The 12,422-nt window shown below is 42.1% G+C and overlaps 1 protein-coding gene across 4 annotated transcripts in view; it reads right to left on the reverse strand.

Annotated features, from left to right (window-relative positions):
* BMP2K (BMP2 inducible kinase) overlaps positions 1–12,422 on the reverse strand; it is a 164,046-nt gene that overhangs the window by 86,176 nt on the left and 65,448 nt on the right. The gene's annotated exons all lie outside the window — the stretch shown is intronic.

Consider the following 12,422-nt stretch of genomic DNA (forward strand, 5'->3'; position numbering starts at 1 on the left):
ATTTGTTAACAATCAAAGTTATTTTACCACTCAAACAGCGTATATATTATTTGAATTTTTTATATATATATATATATATATATATATATATATATATATATACCTACAAAAGATGTAAAGTCATAAGGAAAAGGGGATGTAATATTATTAGCATAGCCACTTTCAAGCTATATTGTAATATAGAATCATAGAAATGATTATATGATATTATACTTATAGTGTAAAATGAGTCTTGATATAAACTTTTCCTGCATTGTATACTCCTGTCTTTATTATCACTAAGAAGAACCTCTTGGTGGAAAAGGTAAGGTGGAAACACTCAACTCATGTCAAATTCCTAAAGAGGCTACAGTAAAAATTCCTAAGAGGCGAATCAGAGTTAATGTATGGCATCCACATGATCATGGCCTTAGTGTGGTTGAAAAGAAACGCTTAGAAGACTGAGAAATAGTAGAATGAAACATACAGTGACATCTGAATTCAGGCTTCGGTGGCAAAAACCCTTACAAAGCAGTTTTTATATACAAATAACATGGTAAACAACTTGAAACAGCTCTGCACAGCCTGTCAAAAAAGACTTCAGGAGACCAGAATGAGTGACAATTAGATTGATGATTAAGAAGGGGATGCTGGGACCTGTAGCACTGAGTCTCTCTCTATATTACATGTTATATACACATATGCAGATGTAGCACGTTGCACTGTTCCCCCAGACATATCCTAGTATAACTCAGAATATCACATAGATTCCATGCAATTCGATGATAAAGGCAAGGCAGTATATCACAATATATCCCAACATATCACACGAGAGAGCACCGAGTCTGTTACATTGGTATTCTTCCTTTTGCTGTAACCTTGTATTGCAATACACAGTAATGTTATCCATATGGCTCTCTCTATGGGAAAGACTGACACTGATCAGTCCACTCAAGGGACTCAACAGAGTTATTTGGGGCCGAAAGAAATGAACAACACTGCTGCAACAAAATCAGTATGAGCACAAAGTATGTTAACCTCGTCGTCCGTAATGAACTTCTCTCAGCAATGTTTTGCTGGCCCCTTGGGCATTTAAAGTAACAGTATGGTTTGCTATCATAAGTTGAAATGTAGTAAATGACCAAATACGGCTAAGTGATCAACATTTAAGGGTCTCTATATCAAACTTATTGCTTACTAGTTAGTGTATATATTTGTAGAAAAGAGATCTGAAATATGCAAGTGAGCTAACTAGAAGTGGGCCATAATTAATTGTTCCTATGAATTATTATTATTGACCATGAGATACATCTATTAAAGAGGAAATCCAAGCAATATCCTACTGTACATATGTGTTTTTTTAAATAAATCAGTTCTGTATTATTAGATAATATCGAAATAACTGATAGTATACCGCTCACCAGATAGCAGATAATATAGCCGGTGCAAAGGGATGGTACTGGCATAGCAAGTAAAAAGGAAGACAACAGAGAGATCTCCCACAGATCCCTTTTACCACTGCACAGACAGGCTAATAAAGTGGGTAACAAGGATGTAGTGCTTCTTGATATAAATTGGAGTGAACTGTAGGAGAGACCCTGGTAATCGCACCCTGAACTAGGAGTGATCAATTACCTAAAAACGCCTTATAGGCAAAATAATAAACTTTTATTAAACATATATATACACATTATGACGACGCAAAAATCAGTGAGTAATAAAAACAACTAAAACACAGGTGCGGGTATATGCAGGAGGTAAATAATAGATTAACATCTATAATTCTCATTCATAAATGGAACCCTCCTGATTGGTAGCTCCGATAGGGGAGGTATGCGGTGGGGATAGTAATGCCTGGTAATGTAGGTGTAGCAGATAATACTAGCAAATACAATGGCAAAATCCACCACCTAAATCAAGGAGAGGGTGGAGTAATTGTGTGTATACTGCCGCTGATATAGCAATACCAGAGAAAGGTGCCTCAGTCTGTATCAATCAATGGTAGTGTAGGAAGTACCATGGTCAGTGTGACTGCATGTGGCAGTGTTCAAGTAATTACACTGCTACCATATATATCATGTGCAGCCCACACTCTTGAGCCCACAGCTAACGGCAGTGGCCTGTGTAGTACTCTGTTGAGGCTAAATCGCTGAAAATAGCCCAACCTCCGGTACACAAACTTGCACCCTCCCTCCCCAGTAACGGAGCGATCTCACCCGTGACCTCCGACGTCAACGCGATGACGTCATCCCGACGTACGTTTCGCGCTCGGGGGCTGGCGCTTTCTCAAGGAAGGAGGTCCCTACTGAGTGATTGTGTGGCGTATATGTACACCTTAGTCTAGGCGGGGCTCGAGATCTCCCCAATCACTCTCCAGTGTATTGATAGTCTAAGGAGCCAATTGCAGCGCTCGAGGGGTATCAAGCGTATAGCTGTGACTTAACCCTAGACATTCTGTGGGCAGAATAGCGGCTTAAAGCAGACCTGTATATGAGGTTAGGTGATAGAAGAGGATATGCATAATAGGAAGCTACAGTGCAAAGTACATGAGTGCACCTAGTGCAATAAATGGATATACCTAGTTGTGGGCATAGCAGGTAGTGTCACTTAGAGCAGGGGGGCGCAAACTTTTTTCCCTGCGCCCCCCTGATGGCTGTCCCCTCGCTCCCGCTCCCCCCCCAAGCCCAAGTTACCCGCGCTCCGGCGTAATGACGTCACGTTGCCATAGCAACGTGACGTCACATGACCTCGCAGCGTCATTTTGACGCCGCGTTGCCATGGCGCCGCAGGGAGGAAGCCGCCGGAGCCACGGTAAGTTAGGTTTACAGAGGCCCTGCAGCTCCCCCGGCACTTAATTTAAGTGCCTTCGGGAAGCGCGCTGGGCCTCTGTAAACCCCGCGCCCCCCGTCGGCAGTGTCGCGCCCCCCCTGGGGGTCGCGCCCCACAGTTTGCGCACCGCTGACTTAGAGGAACAGTGATCAAATGGTAGATAGCGTATCTCTCTCCATACACACTAGCTATAGGCCATCCCCTGGATGCAGAATGGAGTTCATGGGTCATATAAATGCATGTACCTGATTGGTGGTATATACGGTGGTGTTGCTCAGAGGAAGCATTATTAGATAATACTACTGCATTTTTTTATTCCTTAACTCTTAATGCCATTTTTAATGTTTTAATATACTGAGCATCCTTTGATTCCTATAGTAGCTTTTAGCATATATCGCCAGCAGTGCAAGATCTTTGTAACACTTGCATGTTTGTGATAGTTTGTTGCCAATATTCCCAGCAGTTTTATCTGCAAACTGTAACAATAGATAATGTTACCTTAGTGATATAAGAATACATTGTAGCTGCTGAGTTACACTGACCGAAGAATTGATTGAGATTGAAAGGCAGCCATATAGTGAACCCTGGGAAGCAGGATCTTTACGGATCGATCATGGGAGAACTAATTGATCGGCAGTTTAGGTCATTCGTTTTGAATAAAGGTAATCAAAGGCTGCATATATTAAAATATATATATATATATACATATTTTTTTTTTAGTACAGCTTGGACTGCCTCTTTAAGAAGATGAAACTTAACAATGAATAGTTCAGAGACACACTTAAAACACGGTCAATGGAAAAAAAACATGTCCAACTGAATGCTGCATTAGAAATTCTGAAATTATAGAAATTGTATTAAAACTCTGTGGGCCTTATCCTGCAAACTGTGATATTATCACACGGGAAGCCCCGCTGACTTCAATGGTACTTTACATACCATAGTGCCACACCGGTGCTATCGCTTCTTACTAGATAAGGACTTTATGTTGACAAAACGACGTATTTTTTAACACAAACTGTGGGGGTTATATAGGGGCACTATTACACGAAAACTCTGATTGAATACAATGATCACAGATTAATGAACAACGCCCTATGATTTTGAACACAAGTGTAAATCTATACAGTGTTCCGGTTGACAAACTGGAGCAAAAACAGTGCACCAGATTTATCAAGAAACAGGTCCCACAGGAAGCAAGTGGATTTTTGACTTTTATAAGCTTGGTGAAGTTTATTTGCTCCAGTTTGGAAGCCAAGAGACCTTGATACATCATTTTCATTGACAGGCTCCAGCACAACAAAGAAAATACTAAAATCACACTTAACTGTAAAAAAAATAGAAAGAAGAAAATATAATCATCTACTACACCCCAATTCTTCCAGATTTTAATATAAAGCCTATTTAAGGCTGGGGCCATAGTGCCTTGGCCCGTGCGGAGGCGCGCGGCCGTGACGTCACCCGCTTGAAGCGGGTGCGTTTTTTGGCCATGGTACGCGCGCCGTCCATGGGCGTGTCTAGGGGTGTGCCAGTGACGTCACGGAGCTGGTTCGCCCTCATTGGGCGAACCGCTCACGTGACCTGTCTGTCGCGCTGAAAATCAGTTTAACTGATTTCTCACGCAACGCACACCCCCTACTGCTTCTGCGCGGACGCGCACGCACAACACATGGACGCAAACACTGCCTTAAGGCAGTCTGTTCGCTCAGCGTGCGGACGCCTCCGCATGGTCTGCAGTACCATGGCCCCAGCCTTAATCTGAAGCACTTTACACACAAGCTCCTCGGGGCAGGGACTCCTCTTCCTTAATGTTACTTTTATGTCTAAAGCACTTATTCCCATGATCTGTTATTTATATTATCTGTTATTTATTTGATTACCAAATGTATTACTACTGTGAAGCGCTATGTACATTAATGGCGCTATATAAATAAAGACATACAATACAACATACAAAAAAAATATTTTCTTTTTGTAAAACCATAACAAGTGCTTTTCTGCTGTGTTAGCATTACTTTCCAAAATCCTGAATTCCCTTAGGGATCTCTACTACTGGAAGACATAGGTGGCTGTAATCTGATGCATTTATACCAAAGGATACAGCATGTGGTGAGTGACCTGCTGTACCTGTCATGTGGTTAGAGGATATATCCTGTGAAAACACAAACATTCTGTGTGTGATTCGCCACTAAGAACTTTATATTCTATACAACAATACAGTATCTTATCCCTCTCAAAGTATTTCCTGATAGACTGATGTTTCCTACATCCGCTCATCCTCCTGGCACATTTAGTTCGCTTACACATCAGTACTGATCACATCAAATGAAAAACCTTTGCAAATGTATTAAACAGCTGGGAGCAATGAATCACACATTCAGCAAATGGAAAGGAAAGATGTGTTCAAAAGATACATGATAAAGGCACCGTATCTAACTTTGTATCGGGGTAGCTACTGTACTTTGCAGGCAAGCAAGCAATATGAAGAGCCAAGCAGACGACTCAATGCATCGAATCTAGGATTAAGCCATATAGCTGAACAAAAAGGTTTCATTTACAAGATGTGAACGAACTAGTTAAAGCTGAGGCCCAAATGCTTTGATCGTGTGATTGAATTTTCTGTGCTGCCAAGGGATGCGACATCCTCTTATGCGTCTTGAATGGCTTGGTATTTGCACACTATTAAGCACCATTTATATGTCACTAGCTGAGAGACCCGGCGTTGCCCGGGAGTACAATTTCCCACTCCCCCCTCTCTCTCCACTCCCCCTGTCGGTTTATCCGCTCCCCCTCTCTGTTTGTGTTCCCCCCTCTGCGCAGCTCCGTTCCCCCCCCCTACAGTGTTCTACACACACACACAGGGTCCCCCACACACACTGTCATCCCCCCATACACACACACACTGCCCCCCCCACACACACACACTGTCGTCCTTCCCACCACACACACACACTGTGTGTCCCCCCCACACACACACTGTCCCCCCCACACACATTTCCCCCCCCCACACACATTTCCCCCCCCCACACACACACACTGCCCCCCCACACACACTGTCCCCCCCACACGCTGTCCCCCCCCCACACACACACACTGTGTCCCCCCCTCCCACCCACACACAAAACCCCCTCCCCTGTTACAGGACCACAAAGCCCCCTCCCCTGTTACAGGACCACAAAGCCCCCTCCCCTGTAATTGGAGTGGTGGCTGCAGCGTCTGTTAGTGGAGTGACCGGAGGGAGGGGGGTTGATGGGGGCGAGGTGAGGACAGCGCCGAGGAGCGCCGGGTGGGAGTGGAGTGACCGGAGGGAGGGGGGTTGGTGGGGGAGAGGTGAGGACGGCGCCGAGGAGCGCCGGGTGGGAGTGGAGTGACCGGAGGTAGGGGGGTTGGTGGGGGAGAGGTGAGGACGGTGCAGAGGAGCGGCGGGTGGGAGTGGAGTGACCGGAGGGAGGGGGGTTGGTGGGGGAGAGGTGAGGACGGCGCAGAGGAGCGCGGGTGGGAATGGAGTGACCAAAGGGAGGGGGGTTGGTGGGGGAGAGGTGAGGACGGCGCAGAGGAGCGGCGGCTGGGAGTGGAGTGACCGGAGGGAGGGGGTTTGTTGGGTGAGAGAGGTGAGGACGGCGCAGAGGAGCGGCGGGTGGGAGTGGAGTGACCGGAGGGAGGGGGGTTGGTGGGGGAGAGGTGAGGACGGCGCAGAGGAGCGCGGGTGGGAGTGGAGTGACCGGAGGGAGGGGGTTTGGTGGGGGGGAGAAGTGAGGACGGCGCAGAGGAGCGGCGGGTGGGAGTGGAGTGACCGGAGGGAGAGGGGTTGGTGGGGGAGAGGTGAGGACGGCGCAGAGGAGCGGCGGGTGGGAGTGGAGTGACCGGAGGGAGGGGGGTTGGTGGGGGAGAAAGCTAACACTCAGTGGTTTGTTAAACCTCACCAATCTATTTAACATCTACCCAATCTACTTAATAATGTGGCCAGTCATGCTATTGCATTTCACACTATGAAAAAAAAAGGCTGTCGTTTCTCAAGCTTATGATATTCTTGGTTACTGTATATTCTATATACATATTTTTGTATACTATAAATATCATTTAATAAGAGTTGTGCTATCACTTCCATTAGAAAAAGTATCTGGAGTAAAAGGCTAAAAGAAATGTAAATACAATCTAATGCAGTGTTTTTCAACAGGGGCTTCTGGGCACCCATGGGTTCCCTGGGCCTTCCTAAAGAGTTATCAGCAATTTCCAGGTCATGTGAAAATTGTACCAAATACAGAAGATTTTACAATACATCTGATCTCAGACACGCTACAAGAGAGGGTTGGGGTTCCTTACAATGCATCTGATCTCAGACGCGCTATTAGACAGGGTTGGGGTTCCTTACAATGCATCTGATCTCAGATGCCATTAGAGGGTTGGGGTCCCTTACAATGCATCTGATCTCAGACGCACTATTAGAGAAAGTTGGGGTTCCTTACAATGCATCTGAATTCAGACGCTATTAGAGAGGGTTGGGGTCCCTTACAATGCATATGATCTCAGACACACTATTAGAGAGGGTTGGGGTTCCTTACAATGCATCTGATCTCAGACGCTATTAGAGAGGGTTGGGGTCCCTTACAATGCATCTGTAAATGTTATCATCTTTGGTCGACTCTTTTTGGCTATATTCAGCTCAGCGTCTCTATGGAAAAGTCAATGTCTCTGCAGCATTAATTACTGTATATGTATGGGAAAGTACCACTCAACAGCTTAAGTGTGCCACATGTTTGACCACATCAGCATAAGTGGGCCATGGCATGTGCTTTGGGTGAGCAGAGCTCTCTCTGTCACATGTTTACGCAATATAGAGTTGTTTACTACAAAGGAAGTGTGACTCGTCAGTTTAAGTATACATTTGCTACAACATTAAGCACTGATTGGAGGAAGCCTAACCAAAAATGCTATAAATAAGAGCCTAGGCTGGAGATAGTGCCAGAAGCTTCTCCTTGGACCGTGCAGGTGCCCTGGCCAAGAATTCACTTTGCTCTCTTGGGATCAGACTAGACTTATTGGGGCTTCCCCTGGTGTTTGGAGCATTTTCCTGTTGTATGCTGTTTAGCTGTGCAAGCTGTAACTGAGAACATAACCAAAGCTAAGTAAAACTCCTTTTTGATTACATCTCTAAGATTTTACTGACTCAGAGTGTGCAGGTTATTGGCTGAATCCAGAATCTTTGCCTTATAGTATAGAAAGCTTATTTAGCAAATACTAATGTTATCACTGTAGTATATTGTGAATTAGTGAATCAGAATGTAGTTATGTTTTCGACGCTTACAACAACAACAAAAGCAGAGCTAACTTATCATACCTGATTCCTGTGTTCATCAGCTTATATGCTACTAAACTGCGAACCCAGTAGTGAACTTTGGTTATAACAAGGACAGAAATATAAGTAGATATGCCTTTGCCCTTAGGCGACCTAGATAGAAATGTTGCTAGCCAAACAGAAGTTTTGTTGGAGTTTGTCTTTACTCAACTGTTACTACCTTCTGCTTCCCGAGAAACTTACCTCAGCAGGTGCTGCCGGTATCTCTCCTGAGTTTAAATGTCCCGTGTCACGTGGGCCAATAGGAAGCCGCAAGGGATGACATGACGGATTCCTATTGGCCCGCAGGACTTTTAAACCGCCATATTGTGAACCCAGTCAGGACTTTAACCAGTAGCATCTACTGAGGTAATTATCTCTGGAAGCAGGGGATCCCCGTAGCTGAAATCAACATGATTCAGCTCTAGAGACCCTTGTTTCAAACCTACTAAAAAAAACAACAAAAAAAGTCTTGTTATAAAGACATTTAGAACAGTGTGCTGTATTAATCTACAGTGTATGCACAATTCCATTTCAATTTGTTAATACCATATAAACTTATTTTCTTTACATTCCAAAGCACTTCATTAAAAATATTGCTTCCACATTAAAGATCTCCCTGCGTATAGCTATGGATTCAATGGATTAAAAAATGTAAAAATGTAACCGTGACCATCCATTATCACACTACATAAGAGACCCATGTGTACATAGTAGAATACATTAGGAACTCTTCGTGAAAAGTATAGCCCATAAAACTAATTGCTGTATGTTTTTATACAGACATGTCCAGAACCTATTTGCCTCGTACATATTTAGCATATTAAACTCTTCATACAATTTATATGGAGTACTTTATAGGAAGATATTACTTATAATTATTAATGTGTTTTGAAGTGTGAAAGAGGATGATTTGGCAAGTGAGTAGGAATATTCTTTTGCCAAAAATGCATTTTCTATTTTGAAAAGCATATTAAACAAAATTAAATTGGTACATTTTTTTGTATTACAAAACCTTATTAAAAAAAATGAGGAAGTAACTATTGTGGATTACTGACACAGACACATATTTTAGAAACCATAATTGTTTTTTCAGGTATATTTTATTCATGTTTGTTTTAAAACCCAAAAAGTCTTCATACGTGTCTTCGGTCATCTTAACAATACGCTTGTGTTGTCTCAAAAGCTCATGTACAACAGCAACATTTGCAAAGAACTTGTGTGTTAAACAAAAGATATCCTAAAGCACAACATCAATGTTTTCTCAAATATCAACAAGGCAACCAGATTTGGACTCAACGAACATCTAAACAGAGGTTGACACAATGGCAGATGCAGAGATAAGAAAATACAGCGAATGCCAAACCTATCCCTTGTCTCCTCCAATTCACGCATAACCCATAAATAATCAGATGTTAATCATGTGTTTGCATACACATTAGTTATCCCAGAAACCTGGTGTAAGTGGAATACAGAAGGTTCGGTTTAACATTTGCTGGTATTGCAGACAAAGCTGAACCTTCAGAATGTTACATATTTTACAAAGATTACTTCCTGGAAACGTGTATATATATATATATAAATATATAAAACAAAATCTCGAGGACATCGGAGGTTTTGAAATCGTACCACAGCTTAACCACTGGGTTAAAACGTCATTGCAACTCCACTGCTACGTACCTCATTGTTTTACAAAACAAAGGAAAAATACAAACATGAAAGGGGAAGTGGTTACAGAATCATCTCCTTGTCAGGGAGACTGCCGACCCAATCATCACCCAAGGCCATGTTGTGTCTCTGCATGTTGGCTAAGGCACAAGTGAAACAAAGTTACTTATCTTGAAATGTATTTTTTTCCCAGAACACAAGAACTTCTATTCATTTCAAAGCGAGCATGTGATAAACTTGCTGAGCTCTTATCCACTGTGCTCACAAACACACTGCAACTGTCCTTAGCAGCGTCATGGCATATCTGTCAAACAGTACAATACGTACTAGCGGCTCAAACAAGGAGAGCATTATAAACAGCATCTTCTGGGCTTCACACTTTCTAGGAGTTGGGGGGAAGTTTCTTCAGCTCTGCCCTTTGGCAAAATATCTAGGTACATAAAAGCACATAATTTTAGGACAAAGCAATGGACCAAAACCTGTTGTAGTAAATGATTAGACAGGAACTCTACGCATTGAACAACTGAATAATATCCCTTTATAAACTATATCTTACTATACATAAAGAACACACAAAGAAACACCTTGCTCTCCAACTATAAAGAATGTAATCAACGGTGCAAAGGGAAAAAACAACAAGAACAACACAGATAAGTGACCAGAGATTGTCACTAGAAGTCCCTAGAGGTTGCACTCATTATAAATAGTAATGTAATCTACATTAAGTACCAGTTAAATAACCAGTACCACCAATATGAAAACATAGCGGACCAATGGGAAATTACCCACACAATCCAAACTAGAGCACAACACAGAAATAAACAATTTTATTACATGCTAAAATACGACGAAATGCATAAAATGACAACTAATATACTATAAACTAAAAAGATCCCCATGTGGGCGAAACGGAAGATAAGGTGATTAGAGGTGCTAGTATGAACCTATGTTAAATACCCCATATATATATAAGGAGACAATGTCCAAAATATACCAGCACTGCTAAATAGCTTCACCAAGATGCAATGCAGAGTAACATATCAACACAGAGCAATTCCACAAAGCTCAAAATAGAGCATACTCAGGAAAGCCATTAGTAAGTAATACCTGGGTTAATGACCACCATAATGCAGACAAAGCTGAACCTTCAGAATGTTACATATTTTACAAAGATTACTTCCTGGAAACGTGTATATATATATATCTAAATATATAAAACAAAATCTCGAGGACATCGGAGGTTTTGAAATCGTACCACAGCTTAACCACTGGGTTAAAACGTCATTGCAACTCCACTGCTACGTACCTCATTGTTTTACAAAACAAAGGAAAAATACAAACATGAAAGGGGAAGTGGTTACAGAATCATCTCCTTGTCAGGGAGACTGCCGACCCAATCATCACCCAAGGCCATGTTGTGTCTCTGCATGTTGGCTAAGGCACAAGTGAAACAAAGTTACTTATCTTGAAATGTATTTTTTTCCCAGAACACAAGAACTTCTATTCATTTCAAAGCGAGCATGTGATAAACTTGCTGAGCTCTTATCCACTGTGCTCACAAACACACTGCAACTGTCCTTAGCAGCGTCATGGCATATCTGTCAAACAGTACAATACGTACTAGCGGCTCAAACAAGGAGAGCATTATAAACAGCATCTTCTGGGCTTCACACTTTCTAGGAGTTGGGGGGAAGTTTCTTCAGCTCTGCCCTTTGGCAAAATATCTAGGTACATAAAAGCACATAATTTTAGGACAAAGCAATGGACCAAAACCTGTTGTAGTAAATGATTAGACAGGAACTCTACGCATTGAACAACTGAATAATATCCCTTTATAAACTATATCTTACTATACATAAAGAACACACAAAGAAACACCTTGCTCTCCAACTATAAAGAATGTAATCAACGGTGCAAAGGGAAAAAACAACAAGAACAACACAGATAAGTGACCAGAGATTGTCACTAGAAGTCCCTAGAGGTTGCACTCATTATAAATAGTAATGTAATCTACATTAAGTACCAGTTAAATAACCAGTACCACCAATATGAAAATATAGCGGACCAATGGGAAATTACCCACACAATCCAAACTAGAGCACAACACAGAAATAAACAATTTTATTACATGCTAAAATACGACGAAATGCATAAAATGACAACTAATATACTATAAACTAAAAAGATCCCCATGTGGGCGAAACGGAAGATAAGGTGATTAGAGGTGCTAGTATGAACCTATGTTAAATACCCCATATATATATATAAGGAGACAATGTCCAAAATATACCAGCACTGCTAAATAGCTTCACCAAGATGCAATGCAGAGTAACATATCAACACAGAGCAATTCCACAAAGCTCAAAATAGAGCATACTCAGGAAAGCCATTAGTAAGTAATACCTGGGTTAATGACCACCATAATGATGACATAAGGTGGACACAGTGGTTTAAATGTATAGCGAGCTAAACATATACCCTTACAAACTTGAGTGATTGTAGCTTGCTGTCTAGAACTTGATAATCTGCAGTAATGCAGGAGTTATACAACCTGATGTGTGGTGTTGGAGAGACACCAGTAGGGAAGACATCCTGTGTATCAAGTGTATCT

Source organism: Ascaphus truei, chromosome 1, assembly GCF_040206685.1.
Source record: "Ascaphus truei isolate aAscTru1 chromosome 1, aAscTru1.hap1, whole genome shotgun sequence".
Lineage (NCBI taxonomy): Eukaryota > Metazoa > Chordata > Amphibia > Anura > Ascaphidae > Ascaphus > Ascaphus truei.